The sequence below is a fragment of the Bubalus kerabau genome, chromosome 21 (assembly GCF_029407905.1).
Source record: "Bubalus kerabau isolate K-KA32 ecotype Philippines breed swamp buffalo chromosome 21, PCC_UOA_SB_1v2, whole genome shotgun sequence".
Lineage (NCBI taxonomy): Eukaryota > Metazoa > Chordata > Mammalia > Artiodactyla > Bovidae > Bubalus > Bubalus kerabau.
Genome location: NC_073644.1, coordinates 61,357,208 through 61,378,980, shown reverse-complemented (window position 1 = coordinate 61,378,980; position 21,773 = coordinate 61,357,208).

Below are 21,773 nucleotides of genomic sequence, written 5' to 3'. Positions count from 1 at the left end.
TCACTTTGGCCTATCTTCTCTTTCATCCTTCAATGCCTTCATTTTACTAGGAATAATTTATTCAGAGAACTTCAGTGGTACCTGAAGTACCTGAAGTGTGGTACTCCACTTCAGATGAGTACCACACTTATTCCTCCCTCTTTCACCTTAGTCCTGGACACCTCTGACCTTTTCTTTCTCACCATTAGCATCTACTTTGATTTCCTTAAGGACTTCCCTGGTGGCTCAGACAATGCGGGAGACCTGGGTTCAATCCCTGGGTCAGGAAGATCCCCTGGAGAAGGAAATGGCAATCCACTCCAGTACTATTGCCTGGAAAAGCCCATGGACAGAGGAGCCTGGTAGGCTACAGTCCACGGGGTCACAAAGAGTCGACTTCACTTTGGTCATTTTCATTGCTCCTTCTGTCTCCTCTCTGCCACTTTCCTTCCTATTCTTTTTCTTTCTTTCTGCATATGCAGCTTTCCACCATTTTCCTCTCTTCTTTTACTCTGAGAATGAATATTCTAAACCATATCTTTAGGCACCAACAAACTGAACCATACCTGGATTCAGGAACAAGTCCCTGGAGGATGATCAAAATCCTAATAGCTAATCACTATTGAAAGCTTACTATGTGCCTGCACTCTTCTAAGTGGTTTTCATCTCAGTGAAGCCTCACAAGGACTCTACCAGGAAGATTCAACTAGCCCCATTTTATGAATGAGGAGACTGAGGTATTGGAGAGGTTGCACCAATCAACTCTGCTTGTAAGCCTTGGAGCTGGAATAACTAGAAGTCCTCCATCAATTCACGATCATATCGCGTGTTCAGGAAATATTTGCTGAATAAGGACTCCTTAATTCCAGTTCCCACGAACAGCTCATTAGGCCACACTGGGAATGAGATGCTGAGGAATGGATGCTAGCTGTGAGTGCCTTCCTGGGCTTCCTGGGGGAGATGTGGACGAGCCGAGGCCCCTCTCTCCGCAGTCCTACGGGCTGCCTAGCAGGGCGGATTTAAGGGCCCGTAGTGAGTCAAGCTCCCAACCCCGGGAGGAGGGGTGCAGGTGAGGCGGGCAGGCGGTACTTTACTCAGGCTGGACGTGAGAATGGCTTGCGGTAAAGAGTGTTAAAACCCTAGACGATCGAGAAATACCCGGGGCCGCCGCGCAAGCTCACGGCTACGGAAAGCAGTTTGCGGAGACGGCGGCCAAGGAAGAGCCCCAGATTCCGAAACAAGACTCTCCCGACTGTGATGGGGGCGGAGGGGGGGGGGGGGGCGGGGGCACCCGCCTTTCTAGGACTCTGGGGAAACTGTCCCCCACCCCAGTAAACCTGCATCCCTTAGGAAGTGGCCCTTGACTTCCACAATGAGGCTGCGAGTTTGGTCCAGACTGTGCTACATGTGTGCACCGCAGCGGGACAGTAACCTGTTGGCACTGGTTTCGCGGGGGTCGGGGAGAAAAGGCGGTGTGCGGCTCTAAGCAGGCCTTGGTTCAGGCCAGGTCGGATCAAGGCAGTCTAAGGGCGTCCTGGGGGACTCCCTCGAAGGAAGGAGGGTCCGACCCGCAGCCGGGCCGGGGAGAGAGGGTGGGACAGTCTGGACCGCGGCCCTCGGCTCCCAGGAGCATCGATGCGAGCAGCCCGGGGCCCAGCAGCAGGGCCGCGGGGGCGGGGCGGGGAAGGGCGCCTCTGATTGGACGGGCTGCAGGGGCGGGGCGGGGAAGCGCGCCTCTCATTGGAAGGGCTGCCGGGCCGCGGGGGCGGGGCGCCTCTGACTGGACAGCTCCGCGGGGAGGGCGGGGCCCGGCGCGTCCGGTAGAGCCGCTGCCGCAGGTTCCTCTTGCTCCGCGTGGACCGCGCGGCTAATGCCCAGAGCCCGGCCCTTGCGGAGGGCCCTGCTGGCCCATCCTCCGTCAGCCACGCCTGCCGCGCTGGGGCACTTCCGTTTCCGCCTAACCCTTTTGGAGGCATCTCTTTCCCGCCCGTAAGCGTGGCGCCTCCGCGCCTGGCGGGATGGCTCCGGACTGCTGGTGGCTATTTTGCTCTCCCTCGGGGGCGCGGGGTACCGAGGGCTCCGCCTCTGCGGGTCGCCAGTCTCCGGAGCCCCGGCGTCCAGAGGTGGCCGCAGCCGCGCGGGGTCTTCCTTGCTCGGCCCCCGCCTGCTCTGTGGCCCGAGGCCCGTCCCAGCTGTTCTACCGCCGTGGGCTTCCGGCTCTCGGAACCCGGTCCTGTCTCCTGCTGGCCCGAGCTCTCATCCCTGCTGCCAGGAGGGGTTGGGGAGGGTGTAGATGAGACGGGGTGGGAGGACTGAGAGAGAGAGCCCTTGTGGTGGGGCGGGCTTCTGCCAGAGGTCAGCCCCTGGACTGGGGCGGCCCCGCTGCATCCACTTACTGTGAAGTGTCAGTCGCTCAGTCGTGTCCGACTCTCTGCGACCCCATGGACTGTACCCCCATCAGGATCCTCTGTCCATGGGATTCTCCTGGCAAGAATACTGGAGTGGCTTGCCTTGCCCTCCTCCAGGGGATCTTCACAACCCAGGGACTGAACCCAGGTCTCTTAAGTCTCCTGCATGGGTAGACGGTTTCTTTACCAACTGCTGCTGCTGCTGCTAAATCGCTTCAGTCGTGTCCGACTCTATGCGACCCCATAGACGGCAGCCCACCAGGCTCCCCCGTCCCTGGGATTCTCCAGGCAAGAACACTGGAGTGGGGTGCCATTGCCTTCTCCGCTTTACCAACTAGTGCCACCTTATATGTGATTGCTCAGCTCAGTTGCTAAGTCGTGTCCAACTGTTTGAAACCCCATGGACTGTAGCCCACCAGGCTCAGACTTTGTCCATGGGATTTCCTAGGCAAGAATAGTGGAGTGGGCTGTCATGCCCCCTCTTCCAGGGGATCTTCTAACCCAGAGATGGAACCAGGGTCTCCTGCATTGCAGGCGGATTCTTTACCAGCTGAGCCACCAGGGAAGCCCTTATTCACTTATTTTAAATGTATAGTTAATTTCTGGGGAGATGGGAAATGTTACACGAAGGGAGATGATCCCTGCCCCCGCAAGGGGGTGCAGGGAAGTCCTCATGCTTGATCCTCTCCGCCAAGTTCATCACTTCAGTTCAGCTCAGTTGCTCAGTCGTGTCTCACTCTTTGCGACCCCATGGACCACAGCACACCAGGCCTCCCTGTCCATCACCAACTCCCAGAGTTTACTCAGACTTATGTCCATCGAGTCAGTGATGCCATCCAACCACCTCATGTGCTGTCCCCTTCTCCTTCCACCTTCAATCTTTCCCAGCATAAAGGACTTTTCCAGTGAGTCAGTTCTTCACATCAGGTGGCCAAAGTATTGGAGTTTCAGCTTCAACATCAGTCCTTCCAATGAATATTCAGGACTGATTTCCTTTAGGATGGACTGGTTGGATCTCCTTGCAGTCCAAGGGACTCTCAAGAGTCTTCTCCAACACCACAGTTCAAAAGCATCAATTCTTCGGTGCTCAGCTTTCTTTATAGTGCAACTCTCACATCCATACATGACTACTGGGAAAACCATAGCTTTGACTAGACAGGCCTTTGTCGGCAAAGTAACCTCTCTGCTTTTTAATATGCTGTCTAGGTTGGTAATAACTTTTCTTCCAAGGAGCAAGCATCTTTTAATTTCATGGCTGCAGTCACCATCTGCAGTGATTTTGGAGCCCAAAAAGTAAAGTCTGCTACTGTTTCCCCATCTATTTGCCATGAAGTGACGGGACCGGATGCCATGATCTTAGTTTTCTGAATGTTGAGCTTTAAACCAGCTTTTTCACTCAGTTCATCAGTTACTTGAAAGCTCTTACAGAGAGCACTCTGTGAACCCCGGGTTTGGGAATGGAGGGCTGCCCCCAGGCTCCTCCTGCGTCCCTCGCTCAGCCGGTGGACCGACTGGATCTCGGGCCTCTGATGTGCCCCTACGAGTTTAGGGTGAGATGTAGTGTTTTGCGCCCCCAGCCCCAGCCTGGCCGCGTGTGGTTCTGTCTCAGGTCCATGCGCTCCTTTCTGCCCACAGACCTTTACTACTAGTGGAACTGAAGCCTCCAGGAGGCCATCCAAAAAACTAAAAAAGACTTTCAGGGAAGGTAATATTAATGGAAAACTGGCCTTTCCTCTGCCCAGCCAGCGCAAGCCCTGGGGGCTCGGCCTGCATCCTGACCTGCCCAGGAAAGGGGAGGCCGGGCAGCCGCAGGCCGGCTCCCCCGACTGTTCAAGAGGCCAGTGCTGCGCTTTCTGCCCTGCATCATCCCCTTAATTGGGAACCGGCTCTAATAATCTGGCCCCAGCTCGTTAACTCTACAATAGTGGGCAGAGTTAATGACTCATTAGTGATTAATTCCTTAACTGTGCCTTAATTGCTCATTGTAAACACCCTTGGTAAAAACCGGATTAAATCGTCCAGGTCCTTGGCCCCAGTCTCTCACAGCCCTGGAAGACTCAAAGAGAGCTCATTCCCTTATCTTCGAAGGGCCATCTTCCTTTTTTTTTTTAATAGGAGAAATATCATATGACATTCCTTATATGTGGAATCTAAAAAGAAATGATACAAATGAACTTACCCACAATACAGAAAGTGACTCGCAAACATAGAAAACGAACCCATAGTTACCAGCAGGGGAAGGACTACTGGGGGCTTTGGGAACGTCATGTACACACTGCTCTGGATGCATGTGTATATCTGGCTGAGTCCCTTCGCTGTTGACCTGAAACTATCACAACATTGTTAATTGATGACACCAGCTGGTATCTGTGAATCATCCTGGAAGTTCGTGCTAGAATCATCCATGTAGACAAAAGGGTCTGGTGCGGGATTCTCCTGGACTATTTTGCTTGTCAGGAGTGCTGACATCTGGCAAGGAAAGCCTGTCACGACTTCCTATTGGCGTGCTTGTTTTCAAGCCGCTGTATGTGTCTCTAGAATGTGGTTCCTTTAGTCTGGTGGGTCATCTTAAGGGCAGGTGCAGCGTCTTCCCTTGGCCTAGAAGTCCTGAGGTCTCTGGTCCAGTCATGGCTGTGACATTGCCTGGTCATGTGACCTTGGACAGGTCCCTTGTGAAGCTAGATCTCCTAAATCTCCCTTTATCCCTCATCGCCCACCATAAACTTGAGAAATGGAACGCTCCATGTTAAAAGCAGTGCTCTTCGGCTCTGTCCATGGTATGAGTGTGTCCGTGTGTTTACATTAGTAGGCTCTGAATGCAGTGTGTACAGGCTAACTTTCCTGTCCAGAGTGGCCTGAGAAAGCTCTTTCTAGGGCTTACAGTAGCTGGGTTCTATAGTTTTCCCATTTGTAATTTTAAACATTAGCCACTTGTCTTTTTCACCTTCTTGATTTTCCTGCCATCTTTATCCATTCCTGACACTTGCAAGGCATGGTGGGCATGTAAGGATGGATAACCCAGAGTCACCATCTTCAAGGAGCATAACTTAGGTAGAGGAAATAAGAATGAAACTGTACACATGTTTTCCAACGCCTCCTGGTTTTCCACTTGAGGTTCCGCAGGCCACACCAAAGTAGATATGTTCCAAACAAAACTTATTTGTCCTTACTCTGAGGCTTCCTAAAAACCTTCTTAGACATCTCCTCTCTTTCTGCATTCATAGTCCTCCAATGGCTATGATGGAAATCGTTCTTGACCCCTTGAGGCAAGTTATTTTCCAGTTTTTTAAAAATCTTATTTCTCAGCCATACATCTTCCAAATTTTAGCTGTCCAGAAGAAAGACATCACCCAGCCTTCCCTTAAATTAGCTATGATTAAATAATGACCAATGTTATGTAAGGGAAAACAGTTTTAGGAAGTAAGTTCTTAAAAGTCAGCAGCATGGCTTCCCTGGTGGTCCAGTGGTTAAGAATCCACCCTGCAATTCAGGGGACGCTGGTTCAACCCCTAGTCTGGGAAGATTCCCACGTGCCATGGAGCAGCTAAGCCCCTGCACCACGATTACTGAGCCCACGTGCAGCAACTACTGAAGCCTGCACATCTGGAGCCCGTACTCCCCACCAAGAGAAGCCCCCACAGTGAGAAGCCCGCCCACCACAGCACAGAGTATCCCCTGCTCACTGCAACTAGAGAAGCCTGTGTGCAGAAACAAAGATTACCACAGCCAAATATATATATATATATATATATATATTTTTTTTTTTTTTTAAGTCACCAGCGTGCCCTACTCTGTCTCGTTCCTGCAGTCTGCTGGCTGCGAGGCAGGTGTGATGCTGGAGCCCCCATCTTGGACCGTGTCAGGAAGGCACTTTGCGAGGATGTTGAATAACAGGATGGAAGGGACCGTACGTGATGCATCCCTGGCACTGGCACACCATGCCAGCTCTGGACTGCCACCTGGGCTCTCCATTTTAGCAAAAGTGAAAGCTGCTCAGTCGTGTCCAACTCTTTGTGACCCCAAGGACTATACATTCCCTGGAATTCTCCAGGCCAGAATACTGGAATGGGTGGCCTTTCCCTTCTCCAGGGGTTCTTCCCAACCCAGGGATCGAACCCAGGTCTCCCGCATTGCAGGCGGATTCTTTACCAGCTGAGTCACAAAGGAAGCCAAACCTAACCTTCATTCATTCATTCCTTTCCTTCAATGCCGGTATGCGGCTAACTACTCAGCTCCATGGATTTCACTTCAGAATGTCTCCTAAATTCACCTAGCCCTGTCTCTCTCAGCAAGTTCTCTGGCTCAGGGCTTTGACTCTCACCAGGGTGCATGGCCTCCCGTGGCGTGCAGTGCTTCTCATGGCACTTACCACATATGGTCCCACTTTATGATTATTTACTCATTGATTCACCTACCCCTCACACTTACTGAGTTATTTCTTCATTGATTTGTTTATTATATTTATTGGGTTCTCCTTTTGCTAAATTCTGGAGCTATAAAGATTTGTTTTTTGTTGTTCAGTCACTCAGTCATGTCTGACTCTTTGTGACCCTATGGACTGCAGCACACCAGGCCTCCCTGTCCTTCACCATCTCCCAGAGCTTGGTCAAACTCATGTCCATTGAGTCTCGGTGATGCCATTCAACCATCTTGTCCACTGTCATCCCCTTCTCCTCCCGTCTTCAATCTTGCCCAACATCAGGGTCTTTTTCAATAAGTTGGCTCTTTGCATCAGGTGGCCAAAGTATTGGAGCTTCAGCTTCACCATAAGTCCTTCCAATGAATATTCAGGATTGATTTCCTTTAGGGTGGACTGATTTGAGCTCCCTGCAATCCAAGTGTAATAAAGATAAAGATACATCTTCCATATTATCTCCCTGTCCCTCAATCCTTTCAATCTGTCCTTCACACTGTGGTCAGAATTAAGTACTTAGACAGTTCCTTGTGGCTCATGGGAGCACCTGACGAGCCTCTGAGTCTGACCCAATGCACCTTTCCAGGCTTGTCTCTGGTCTTCCTCCTCACTCCCCTTCCCTCCTCAGCCTCTGCTCAAGTGGCACCGGCGTGCTCTGCATTTCACTGGTCTGCCACGTGCTTTTTCACTTTCTGGCCTTGGGTATGCACATTCCTTCTGCCTGGAAGGACTTCCTACCTTCCCCGACTCCTTCAGGACCTGGTTCAGGCACCACTGCCTCCATGCAGCTGGCCTGTGATCCTGCAGCGGTCGGTTCCTCGTTCCTCTGCCCCCAGGGCACTTTGCTGGTGGGGTCTTGAGCACTGTGCCAGCACTCATCCCATGGTGCTGTCCGTGGCCCCCAGGGAGACCGTGGGGTCCTTGAAGGGCAGCTGATTTTTGCCTGCATATTCAGTGCCCAACCTGATGGGGGCACCCAAACGGATTTCCAGTAACTAGCACAGGGATACATGATTCCCAGAGAAAGCTCCCATCCCTTAAGGGCTTACAGCAGAGAATCTGCCCCAGACCAAGAAGTCACAGAAGATTTCTCTGAAGAAGGGACACTCAGCCGGAGCTCTGAAGGGAAAACAAGTTACCCAGGCAAGAGGGGAGGGCAGGGTGTGTGCAGAGGAGGAGGGACCAGGGCCAGTGTGAGGCTCACGGAACAAGGCTGGTCGGGCAGAGGCCAAAGGACAAGAGAAGTGAGTCTCTACGACTAAAAACAGTCTTAGGAGGCAGGGTCTGTGTCCAACCAGGATTCTTAAGGAGGGAGTTTTCCAACACAGGAAGTGTGTTCAGCTGCTCCGGACGGCCAAAAAGTAACTAATGTCTGCTATAGGCGCTGACAAGATCATTTCAAGTAAATCGTCCTGTCTGCAGTATGAAGAACTGCAGGAAGGAGGCGAGAGAGAATTCTAGAAGACCAGTTAGTAGGCTGTTGCGGTGATCAAGGAAAAACAGTGAGAGCCTCTTGCGGTGGCAAGGAGGCCAGGTCTGATGTTGAATGAGGAGAGTGTGAGTTTAGTCTCGATCAAATGAGTTGGAGTGGAGAGACTGGGTGGGCAAGTCTTGGTACTGGCTCAGAGCTTAGAGCAAAGAGCTGGCTGCTATTTGAGCTCAAGATCACGGTACAAATGATCATCGAAGCCCTGGGCAGACATGAGATGAGACTGCAGAGGGAGGGGGACTGTGGTGTGAGCAGAGGAGACTGACGTCAGCGCCTTGAGAGGCTCCGGCTTCGTGGGCAGTGTTGGAGGAGGCAGGGAGTCGGGGGAGGAAACTCAGGGAAGTGTCGTGACATGGACGCTGAAGAAAGTTTCAAACGGCAAAGGATGAGCAACCAGATGAGCAACCAGATTGTTATTATTTTTAAAACTTCACACTTAGCCAGTGCTGAAGCAAGGACATACAATTTCTCTTCCTACAGGGGGACAGGGTGCAGCTATTGGAAACCTTGCCAGTGTTTCCCGCTGCCTGGGAAGCGGTCGCTGTGGCGGCCAGACCCCGAACGGTCACTTCTCCAGGACTGGGAGGTCAGCGCGGGATTGCATTGACTCTGACTGGCTTTCTGTTTGTATTGACCCCACGCCTGTCCCTCCTTCTAAACCTTTCCCCACCTGTTTTTTGCACCTTCAGAAAGCCACTCACCCCACATCTGGGAAGAAAGTGAAAAAACACAACAGTCCTAGAAATGGCAACTGAGGCTCTGAAACCCATCCTGTATGAAGGCTTTAGTCCTTCATTAAAGATGGCTCCAACTTAACCTTCTTCCGTCACTCAAACTTCTGCACACACCCTCTACTCTTGCCAGACTGTCCACCAAACTTGACCCAAGCTTTCCTACCTCTATGTCTTTATCCAAGTTCTTCCTTCTACCCGAATATCTTCCCCCACAGAAAATACTTTCAGATGAGTGAAGATGCGGCATACCACAACTTATGGGATCCAACTACAGCAGTGCTTAGGGGAAATTTTATAGCTGTAAATGCTGTCTTTATTGAAAAAGAAGATCACAGATCAATAACATAACCTTCCATCTTGGCACACAGAAAAAAAGATCAAACTAAACATAAAATGAGCAAAAAGAAGGAACAGTAAAGATTCAAATGGGAAACAGTAGAGAAAAAATACTTCATATAACGAGTCATCAGGGAAATGAAAAGTAAAGCCATGAGGTCCCACTTCCCATGCCTTAGGATGGCTATAATCAGAAAGTCAGCGGCAAACAATGTCGGTGATAAAGTGATGAATCAGAGCCCAGCGTACATGGCTGGGGAGACGTAAAATGGTGCAGTCACTTTGGAAAACCATCTGGCTCTTCAAATGATTAAATATAAAGTTGCCATAGGAACCATCAATTCTGGCCAAGACAAAGGAAAACATATCCACACAGAAACCTATACATGAATATTTATAACGTGCATTTTTCATAACAGCTAAAAAGTGGAAACAACCCAAATGCCCATTGCAAAATGAATTAATGCACAATGTGGTGCATGTGAATACATAAAGTGAAATATTACTCAGCCATGAAAAGGGTGGGGCACCGATGCATACTCCAGCGTGGGCGGACCTTGAACACATTAAGTGAGAGAAGCCAGACTCTAAGGACCGCATACCATGTGAATGGATATTCAGAGGAAATTCGGAATAGGGAGATCCATAGAGACAGAAAACGGAATCATGGTTGCTCTGTGTTGGGGGGCAGGGAGGATGGGGAGACGGTGGGAGATTAAGGGTGGCGGATTTCTTCTTGAGGTGATGAAAATGTTTTAAACTCAGCCGTGGTGGCGAATGATTGCATGTATCTTTGAACATACTAAAAACTGTTGGATGGGGCACTTTAAGTGGGTAAATTGTATGGTATGTGAATTATATCTCAATAAAGCCTTTTTTTTTTTTTTTTTTTTGGTAAAAGTCTACCCATCAAGCTCTTGCAGCTTCCATCCATTTCAGGTACTCACACTGGAAGAATTTTCCTAAATGCTGTGATGCTCCGTTGCCAAGGAGCCTCTTCAAAGTCAGTAGGATGTATCAATTCAGCTAACCGATAATGAGCTCCCACTGTCCTAGGCATTGTGATCAATGCATCCACCCACTTCTTCTGTCTTCAAGGCTCCACCCACGTGTCTCACTCCTGGGGGGTAGAGACCCTCTGCTCTAGACAACTGACCTTGCCAGCTTATCACTCTCGCCAGCCACCCCCCATACTGTTGCTCAAAGCAGACAACACCTTTTTTGGGGGCCACACCATGTCACATGCATGATCCTAGTTCCCCAACCAGGGATCGAACCTGTGCCCCCTACAGTGGAAGCAGAGTCTTAACCACTGGACCACCTCAGGAAGTCCCTGGACCACACCTTTTCTTCAAAAGGAGAGGCCATCCCAAAATGCCAGCTCTGCTGGGAAAGAGAACCATGGCTGAAATTCACCCTGTGACATCAGCGCCTGGCTGGAAAAATTTTTTCTGCAGTGGTAAGTCAGGGAGGTGAGGCTGGGGAGGGGCAAGTGTGACAAGAGCGTGACCTCAGGCTCCAGGGAGGCTGCAGGGTGGACCCAGTCCTGCTCTTTCACCGAGTGTCCTCTGTCTCAATCACCTCTGCTCCTCTCTGTGCAGCCTTCTGTCCCTAGTTCACGGCTCCTCTCCTCCAGGCGTCTCTCCTCGGCGTCTCCCCTGCCCGCTGTCCTCTTATTTCCCAGGATCGGTCTGTCCTGTTGTATTTCTGAAATCCCACTCCTTCCCCCTGGCGACTCCAGGCCCCTTTTCTGAGCAAACAAGCCTGCAGTAAATGGGACTGCCTGACACTTGCCCCAAAACCTTGCTTAGGCAAGACTTTGTCCTCAGACTCTAACAGCAGCTCCTTCTATCTTTTCTGTATTTTGTTCCATGTGGGGTGAGGAGTAATCCTTCAGATTACTGTCACAGAGAGATGACTGGATTCCTTCTCAGGAGGTCACAGGAACCCCAGTTCAGCCACCGCCTTTTTTTTTTTTAGCCACAGACTTGATATATGGCTTCGGGCAGGGTAGTTTCCCCCTGGTAGTTTCTGCAGCTTCAAATCTTGACTTCTCTTTCTGCCATCAAGGCTCCACCTGCGTGTTGCACTCACCTGTTTCCTTCCCCCACGGACTTCCTGGGTAATAGAGACCCTCTGCTCTAACATCTCGGAGAAGGCGATGGCACCCCACTCCAGTACTCCTGCCTGGAAAATCCCATGGATGGAGGAGCCTGGTGGGCTGCAGTCCATGGGGTCGCTGAGGGTCGGACACGACTGAGCGACTTCACTTTCACTTTTCACTTTCATGCATTGGAGAAGGAAATGGCAACCCACTCCAGTGTTCTTGCCTGGAGAATCCCAGGGACAGGGGAGCCTGGTGGGCTGCCATCTATGGGGTTGCACAGAGTCAGACACGACTGAAGCGACTTAGCAGCAGCAGCAGCAGCTCTAACACCTGACCTTGACAGCTTGAACAGGAAACCACGTTTCCACTGCTGTAAAATAAAAGGGTTATTAGAACAAGGAGTTCCCTGGTGGCCTCCTGACTGAGATTCCCAGCTTTCACAGCCACGGCCTAAAAACAAAAATTAAAAGGAAACGAAGTGAAGTGAAACAAAACAATTTAAAATATTATACCAAAGGAACTGGAAAATCTTACCAGCTGCAACATTCTCACTCAGCAAAGAGAGTGCTTCAGTAATTTGGCTGATGGCGACACCCGGCGGTCATCTTGACAACTTCACCTTCTGATTGGCCGCCGAGTCGCCTCTAACTCTGCGACCCCATGGACTGCAGCATGCCAGGCCTCCCTGTCCTTCACCAACTCCCGGAGCTTACTCAAACTCATGTCCATTGTGTCTGTGATGCCATCCAACCATCTCATCCTCTGTCGTCCCCTTTTCCTCCTGTCCTCAATCTTTCCCAGCATAAGGGTCTTTTCCAGTGAGTCAGTTCTTCACATAAGGTGGCCAAAGTATTGGAGGTTCAGCTTCAGCATCAGTCCTTCCAATGAATATTCAGGACTGATCTCCTTTAGGATGGACTGATTGGATCTCCTTGCTGTCCAAGGGACTCTGAAGAGTCTTCTCCAACACCACAGTTTAAAACCATCAATTCTTCTGCGCTCAGCTTTCTTTATAGTGCAACTCTCACATCAGTACATGACTACTGGGAAAACCATAGCCTTGACTGGACAGACCTTTGTTGGAAAAGTGATATCTCTGCTTTTTAATACGCTGTCTAGGTTTGTCATAGCTTTTCTTCCAAGGAGCAATCTGTTAATTTCATGGTTGCAGTCACCATCTGCAGTAATTTTGGAGCCAAAAAAAATAAAGTCTGTCGCTGTTTCCATTTTTCTCCCATGCATTTGCCATGAAGTGGTGGGACCAGATGCTGTGATCTTAGTTTTTTGAATGTTGAGTTTTCAGTGAGCTTTTTCACCCTTTCACCTTCATCAAGAGGCTCTTTAGTTCCTCTTCATTTTCTGCCATTAGGGTGGTGTCATCTGCATACCTTCTGATTGGGCACCAACAGTTTTCCAGTAGAACCCTTCCTTCTCAGAGCCATCTACAATGAGAAGGACATTTCCTCAACCAAGTAGCAGCCTTCCTTTCTGAGTCCTCCCAAGTCCGTGGGCTTCACACTCTCCTTGTGATGGAAAACCCTTGCTTTTCTACTCAGACTCCCTCCCAGGCAGGTCAACCCAACCCAGGGAGATCTTCTGTCATTAACGCCTCTAGGAGGCCAAGAAAGGTTATGCTTTCAAGTTTTTCATGCTCCTCCATCATTTAGACTAGAAAGAAATTGGTTCTAAATCAATTTATTCAAAGCATGAATGCCTTAACCTCTTACCACTGTCACGAGGAAATATTTGCATGTTTTACTGAAATGAGCCCTGAAGCAGGGAAATTCTTTTAGTTGAGTGTGTTTGGCATGTACCACTGAGCACACTGAAGATGGCAATGCGTCAGTTTGCATATTGCAGTGAGTGACATTTACCACCTCTATCACATTACACAATTTCCTCTCTTTGTAGTGGTTGAGATAATTAAGTTTCAGTCTTCCAGCAAGTTTGATGATTGTAGCACAATATTGCTGTCATTACTAAAGTAGAGCAATTCTTAATTCAAATTTAATTAAAAATTATCCTAAGGGTAGAACTTCAGATGCCTGTGGAGTAAAAAGCATTTGATACAAGCCATCTTCTTCCTGGTATCCTTTCAAATCACAACAAATAGATAATAAGTTTAGTCCTACCACTAGACATTATATACTATAGGATTTCCTCCCAGGTTAGTTTCTAATACCTGGTATTTAATGCCAAGGTATTAATGACTTAAATATCCTAATATGTCACCTACCTAGAAATATTTACATTCTAAGAGTCAATTTCCGGAGTACAATGACCAGCCCAAAGAATTAACAGTAGCATTTAGGTGTGTAAGACATCTGGTCAGGAAATCCTTTGAAGCTCAGTGACCTTTTCAGCCACCCGCTAATGGCTGAGATGCTGATGATACTTAAGGTTCAGAGAAGGGAAAGCAGATTAAGACTTGTTCCATTTATTCACTTCCTTCCTAGAGAAACAGACGTTAACTGTCCTGGGAGGGGAATTACCATTTTGACTCTGGAGTATTTGCAGGAGGCAGATGTGATATAAAAACTAGAAATTGCCTTAGAGTTTAAAGGATAGGTTTTATTCTGTTTGTTTATTTTTTTCCAATTTACAAACTAGGTACCCTTGAGCTAGCTCTTGGGCTTCCCTTGTAGCTCAGTTGGTAAAAAATCCACCTTCAGTGCAGGAGACCCTGGATTTATATACCACACGTTACTAATCTGCATATAATTGGCATGAAATCATCTATAACCTATTTGGAACTTCCAAGTTTGACTTCTTTACTTATTTATTATATTTTCTTGGCCATGCTGCATGGCATATGGGATCTTAGTTCTCAGACCAGGGACTGAACACACACCCCTTGTGTTGGAAGCATGGAGTCTTAACCACTGGAACGCCAGGCAAGTAGCTCCAAGTTTGACATCTATATATGCTAAATTGGTATCTGCTCCCTGGAGAAGGCAATGGCAACCCACTCCAGTACTCTTGCCTGGAAAATCCCATGGACGGAGAAGCTTGGTAGGCTGCAGTCCATGGGGTCCCTAGGAGTCGGACACGACCGAGCGACTTCACTTTCACTTTCATGCATTGGAGAAGGAAATGGCAACCCACTCCAGTATTCTTGCCTGGAGAATCCCAGGGACGGAAGAGCCTGGTGGGCTGCCGTCTATGGGGTCGCACAGAGTCGGACACGACTGAAGCGACTTAGCAGCACCCTGGGAGAGGAAAAGTCGAAGATGAAACCTCCCCCCAAGTGTGGGAAGGCCCGAGGGAAGCAGTTCATGGGAAAGGGAAGAAGTGTCGCCAGTGGTGAAGAAGGCGCCATAGCGACCCTAGTGATGATACAGGAAGTGATACGGGAAGGTTGGTGCTGGGAGGGGCAGAAATAGAACCAGGGAGGGGACCTCTGCAATCAGGTGTGCGTCCGGAAGGTGGAGAGGCAGACAAAGGCTCGTCCAGGGACAGCTTCTTCTCGGGGCCGAGTGGGGATGAGAAAGAAGGGTCTCACCCGAGAAGGAGAGGGTCGGGCAGGAGAAGGGGGCAAAGACAGCCTGCTTCCCTCGGCGACCTCTTTGCCTTGGCAGGGCTCCTTGCCCTGTGCTGCGCGGGTAACGCATTAAGGACAAAGAATCCCTTCCCTAGGCCGGTGGCTTTTTCACCGTAGCGTGGCGTTGTGTGAGTCGCTCAGTCGTGTCCGACTCTTTGTGACCCCATGGACTGCAGCCCGCCAGGCTCCTCCGTCCAGGGGATTCTCCAGGCTAGAATACTGGGGTGGGTTTCCAGTCCCTTCCCCAGGGGGTTTCTGGACCAGGGACCAAACCTGGGTCTCTTGCATTGCAGGCAGACTCTTTACTGTCTGAGCCCTCAGGAGGTGCTCTTTCACTGGGGGACTCTGAAACGTCAAGTAGCATGCCGCGTGTCACACGTCAAACGGGGAATGACGGACTGGCGGGTGGTGCGTCCTCTCAGCGCTCACTGTGGGTGGACAGACAATGGAAACAAATGAAATGGGCTGGTGGCGCTAGGGCGTGGCGGGGACGGTGGCACAGGGGACAACGTGGGCCCCCATGCCACAGGGCCATAGCAGCCACTGGCTGTCTTCTGGGAGAGCAGGCCCAGTGGCAGATCCTCTCATTTTGCAAAGGGCTTGCCATCTGGATTTGTAGGTGAAATCCCTTGATGTTGAAATGTCTGTGAACAACTGTCATTATTTTATCTTATTTTCTTTTATTCATTTATTTAGCTGCACTGGGTCCTGGTTGTGGCAACTGAGATATTCAGTCTTCCTTACAGCATGTGGGACCTTTAGGTTCAGGATGTAGGATTAGCTCCCTGACCAGGGGTTGAACCTGGGCCCCCTGCATTGGGAGTGTGGAGTCTTAGCCACTGAACCACCAGGGAAATCCCTGATTTTCATTTTTAAGACACTCCCCAGGCAAACATCTAAACCAGCAGGCAGCCAGTTCCTGACTGCTAAGTTATTAATAAATTGTTTTCCATATTATTCACGTTTCTTTTCTCCTTCCATCCCCAGGAGTTAAGTGGGGGCGAGGGTGGGGGGTGGGGAAGCAGGGAAGATGCCTCTGGTCTACGCATTTTTATTTGTTTGGTTTTGTTTTTTCCAAAATCAAGTTCAGTCCCCAGCCTCTCCATTGAGGCCATCCTAGCTGAGGCATCTTGGGAAATGGCCAGGCCACGGGGAGTGCCATCTGAAGCTCTTGATTTCCTTTCCATTTCTGTGTATCAGAGGAGCTGTTATGTTGATTGCGCTCTTGCAAAGCAAGGAGGAGTAAAGGACAAGAAAAGCTGGGTCAGAAGTGAGGAGCGTCCTGTCAACTGCAATCACAGCCTAGGGTTGCAACAAGAGAAACGGACTGTTGCTCTAAGGTATTCCTGGCCCTAAGCCCATCAGAAGGACTTTCTGTGAGCATCGAGAATGGAATAACACCCAACAGTGACTAATTTTTGAACTTGCTCTCCGGCTGGAACCATGGTTGTGTGAGGTCAAAAGAAATGAAGTTCATGCCCATCACAAACACCGCTGAAATTTCCTCCCACGTCCTTACTGAGGGAGTCTTGACTTTGCTTAGATTCCTGCCCCTCCTCCCACATGACTCGTGGGTAAATCCTAATCAGTGAGGTCAGTTGCAGTGGTCTGGTTCTCTTCATTAGTGGTAGGATTAGGCCAAGCATGTGACCCAGCTGGTCATTGAGGTGCGAGGGATTTCGAGTCCTCTGGGAAAGGACTTACCACTGTTAATAAGGTGAAGCCTGAAAAGATACGGCCTCTCTCCTTTTGAATGTGGTCTTGTCTGGATGTGACAGCTGGAACTCCAGCAGCCGTCTTGTGACCACGGGAGTAGTCAGCTTAAGGATAAATCTGAATCCTGGTGTCAGAGTGGGAAGACAGAAAAGACCCTTATCCTTGAGGGTATCGTTGAGTCACTGAATTAAACTGAATTCAACAACCTTGAATCCTATCTCCCTCTGGAGTTCTAGTATATGAGATAATAAATCAGATCTTTTATGCCAATTTGAGTTAAGGGTTTTCTGTTACTAACAGCCAAAGGTATCCTAATGGGCACGAATGGTCCTAGTGGTCATTCCCGGAGGTCTATGACATAGTCTGTTTTCCATCTAGAGTCACATGGACCCATTCATTCGTTATTCACTGCTTAGTTTAAGGAGTCTGATCACAGGGCAAAGAGAAGCAGGGCTATGGTTAGGACTGCCAGCAATCCCACTTGTGGGAACCCAGAGGAAATGAAATCCGCATCTCCAAGAGATACCTGTGTTCTCACATCCATTGTAGGGTTATTCACATGGTCTTTCTGCTTTGGGAATAGCAATAGTTTTTCATTGTGGGTTTCCCTTGAAGGGCTATCTCATAATCTCTGATTAAGGCAGCCTGTGGTTGAGGAAATGAATTATGTAAACCCCAACTTTGCTTAGATTATGCCCTATGCATCCAAGCTAGGTTAAAAATCTGTGGTGACCAAATACCCCAAGAAGAATGGAAAGGGGGGTGTTGTGGGGCTAGAAATCATACTGCACGGCTTGAAGTGCCTACTTAGTGAATTGCTGAGCTTCTGATCATAAGCAAAGACTGCTGAATTACCCACAGCAACCCGCCCTGTGGCACATAGGAAAAAAAAAAAAAGACTGTGGTTTTTAAAATAACAAATTTGAAGGCAATTATTGCTTTCTTCCCTTTTGGATTCTTCCTCTTAATTATCCCGCTTTGCTGCAAGGAGGCCTAAATACTGTCACCTCTTAAAAGCCACCCTCTGTCCTCGCTGTGGGCATACAGACACCCAGCTTGTGTGGTGCCGGGAACAATCGGAAGCCTCTTCCTTCCCCAGAGCCCCAGGCTGGGGCTGAATCGTTCTCTAGAATAGGAACAGGCAGAAATCAAAGAGGAAACTCTTTTTTGAGAACCGCAAGGGGCAGGGGACATCTGTAACCTGGGGCTGACCATATCTTTTATTTCTTATTATTTATGTATTTTCCTTCCCCCCGCCCTTGGACTGCACCCCATGGCACATGGAATTCAGCAACCAGAGATTGAATCCGTGCCCCCTGCAGTGGGAGTGCAGAGTCTTAACCCCTGGACCATCAGGGAAGCCTGACTGAAACTTTTGAACACACTGCCTTCTCTGATAGGGTCTATTGACTGGGGGGGAAAAAGGGGGTAATGTGAGAATTGTAAGCTAAGCTTCATTTGGGGCAAAATAGGGACTCTAGCCTGGAGGACAGCACTCAGATAGCTCTAGGAGCTGCTCCGAAGGGGTAGGAGGAAACCTGGAGTATTTGTGGTTTTGGGGAAGGGAGTTAAGGACAACCGAGCACACATTTTGGCAGAAGGTGGCCGCAGGTCACAAGACGGTGGGCGCTGGTCACGAGGAGCAGATGCGTCCATTAATTATTTTAGTGCTTTTCTAGGTATGAGCAAGAAACCGAGCTCATAAAATCGTCTCCTGGAAATCTCTGTCAACAACTACCTAAAGGCCTGTCCGGCCAGTCTCCCCAGAGCCCAGAGCGCCTCCCTCCTGATCTCCCTTCACTCCCGTCGGGGTGTGTTGAAGGTCAACAACTGTAGTGGCCGGTGAACCGCATCCTTGCAGAGGCAGATGGCAAGGACCCACGTTTAGGTCCCACAGCGTTTGTCCCGTGCTCCCGAAGCAGAACCTTCGTAACTACGTTTCCCAGCTTCCCTCGCTGCAGGCACGTGATCTAGGCTCTGCCAATCAGACACAGACATCGAAACCCGGATTCAGAAGCAAGTCAAGGGCGGAAGAGAGTTGGCCCCGTGCTGTGGGCACAGGGAGAGGCCGACGGCGCCGACTCCGTGGTTCTGCCGAAGGCTGCAGGGGCAATTGTCCCGTCGACCTGTCGGAGACGTGGCTTTGAGCCCTGAACGTGCAAGCTCAGCCTTGAACTCCATGCTTCCCCACTCACTGTCTGCTCACAGAGCTTTCCTTTCCTCCTTCAGCAACTCAAGGTGGATGCTGTTCCCTGCAGCTGAAATTTCCTGGCCCAATAGGCACTCACAGATAGGTGATAGGATTCCGCTTGCAAAACAAGGGTTCAAGAAAGCTCTCCGTGTAGGGAAAGGTATTATCTTTTCACTAAAGGGATTCTGATCTTTCTTTTTTAATTCTTATTTTTTGCTGGTCTATAGTCAGATAAGGCAATGGCATCCCACTCCAGTACTCTTGCCTGGAAAATCCCATGGACTGGGGAGCCTGGTGGGCTGCAGTCCATGGGGTCGCTAAGAGTCGGATATGACTGAGCGACTTCACTTTCACTTTCACTTTTCTGCATTGGAGAAGGAAATGGCAACCCACTCCAGTATTCTTGCCTGGAGAATCCCAGGGACAGAGGAGCCTAATGGGCTGCCGTCTATGGGGTTGCACAGAGTCGGACACGACTGAAGCGACTTAGCAGCAGCAACAGCAGTTGATTTACAATGTTGCTTGGTTTCAAGTGTATAGCGAAGTGATTCAGTTACACATACACAGTGATCTGTTCTTTTTCAGATTGTTTTTCCATGTAGGTTATCACAGAGTCTTGAGTCGACTTCCTTGTGCTATGGGTCCTTGTTGATTGTCTATTCTATATATGATAGTGTATATATGTTAATCCAAAACTTCTAATTTATCACTCCCCCACCTTTCCCCTGTGGTAACCATAACTTTGTTTTCTATGCCTGTGAATCTGTTTCTGTTTTATAAACAAGTTCATTTGTATCATCTTTAAAGATTTCATATATAAGCTATATGTGTCTTTCTTTTTCTGACTTATTTCACTTAATATGATCATCTCTAGGGCCGTCAATGTTGTTTCAAGTGGCATTGTTTTATTCTTTTTATGGTTAGGTAATATTCCATTGTATTTATGTACCACATCGTCTTTATCTATTCATTGATGGATGAACCAAGGCTTGATACAGGGGAGCTTGCAAGTGTCAGGAGATTTGAGTGAGCAATTCCTGTGTCTAGGTCAGAACATGTAAGGAAAAAACAATTGCAACCGAAACAAAGGATCATATCTGCTCTCGTGAAACAACCAAACAAGAGACATCTAGATGGGGTTATTCCAGAAGCATTGCCTTCCTCTTCCGACCTGACGTGCCACCCCTAGAGAAATGGCCCCTGAGTCTGGAAAGGTTGTTCCCATCTTTATGAGTGTCTTGTGTGTGTGCGTGCTAAATCGCTTCAGTCATGTCTGACTTTGCAACCCTTTGGACTGTAGTCCGCCAGGCTCCTCTGTCCATGGGATTCTCCAGGCAAGAATACTGGAGTGGGTTGCCGTGCCCTCCTCCAGGGGATCTTCCCAACCCAGGAATTGAACCCAGGTCTCCTGAATTGCAGGCAGATTCTTTACCAGCTGAGCCACCAAGGGAAGCCCAAGAATACTGCAGTGGGTAGCCTATCCCTTCTCCAGGGGATCTTCCTGACCCAGAAATCGAACCAGGTCTCCCACATTGCACGTGGATTCTTTACCAGCTGAGCCATCAGGGAAGCCCACGAATACTGGAGCGGGTTGCCCTGCCCTCCTCCAGGGGATCTTCCCAACCCAGGGACTGAACCCAGGTTTCCTGCACTATAGGCGGATTCTTTACCAGCTGAGCCACCAGGGAGGCCCCCTGGAGGCTTATCCCCCCCTTATCCCCTTATCACCGGCTGCCTGGCGGGCTTCAGTGTGCTCAGCCCAGGACTGAGTTCTTGAGGAAAGGGGCCTAGGACATCCCAAGAAGAGGAAGAGGTCCCCTGGCTCTGGATAAGCTGGGAGCCAATGTAGTTTTGAAAGGATTACAACACAGTACATCTTATGTGATTCTTTGATAATCAAAGCAAAGTCAAGATAAATCTCTTCACCGTTTCAAATGTGATTTCCCCAAACGAAAGAAATCTAAACATATGGCAAGAAGCTTTAAAATCTGTTAATGTGTGAATGCCATAATAAAAATGTAACTGGGCGTTGTGAACTGCCAGGCCATGTTCTCTGAGAATCAAGGGGCTCTTGGGAGCCTGTCTTCTCCCTCTGCTGTGGAGCTGACTAAATCTGGCTATGGGGACTACCTCTCCCAGACTGGCGATGGAATATTGAAGAAATGGCGCTACTTGCTAGGCTTAAATATCCTGGCAGAGGGTCTCAAAATGAGGTAATAGAAACACTGTGAAATGCTACAGAATATCTGATGACTGTAGAAGTTTGAATCCCAGTTCCCTTGACTGTGTGACCTTGGGCAAGTCAGCTGACCTGACTCTGTTTCTTTGGCTAAGTGAGAAGGGTCATCTCAGCTTACAAAACTCTTAGGAGGAGAATATCAGTAACATTGACCAAATACCTGGTCATGGTAAAGGCTGCAAAAATGGGAATTTTTACGTGATAAAGAAGGCCAGCCTCTACGCTCAACCTAGCCCATCCACTGGTAACGATAAAGCAAGCCTGAGCTTCTAGTAATGCCATCTATAAAGGATTCAGTATATATGTGTGTGTGTGTGTGTATATATATATATTCATCAATAAAGTGGCTTTCAGAGGGGAAAGCTAAAAATTCAGCCCACCTTCATCTATAAGCATACAAGTTTATTATGAAGCTGCTTGTTTCTTATTTGCTGTTGTTTTCTGGGGTGCGTGTGTGTTTGCACCCTGCAGCACGTGGGGTCTTAGTTCCCTAACCAGGGATTGAACCCACATTCCCTGCATGGAGGGTGGAGTCTTAACCACTGGGAAGTCCAAGCTGTTTGTTAGTCTCAGTGCTAATCACTCCCTCTTATCTGGAACTAAAATAAGAGAACTACCT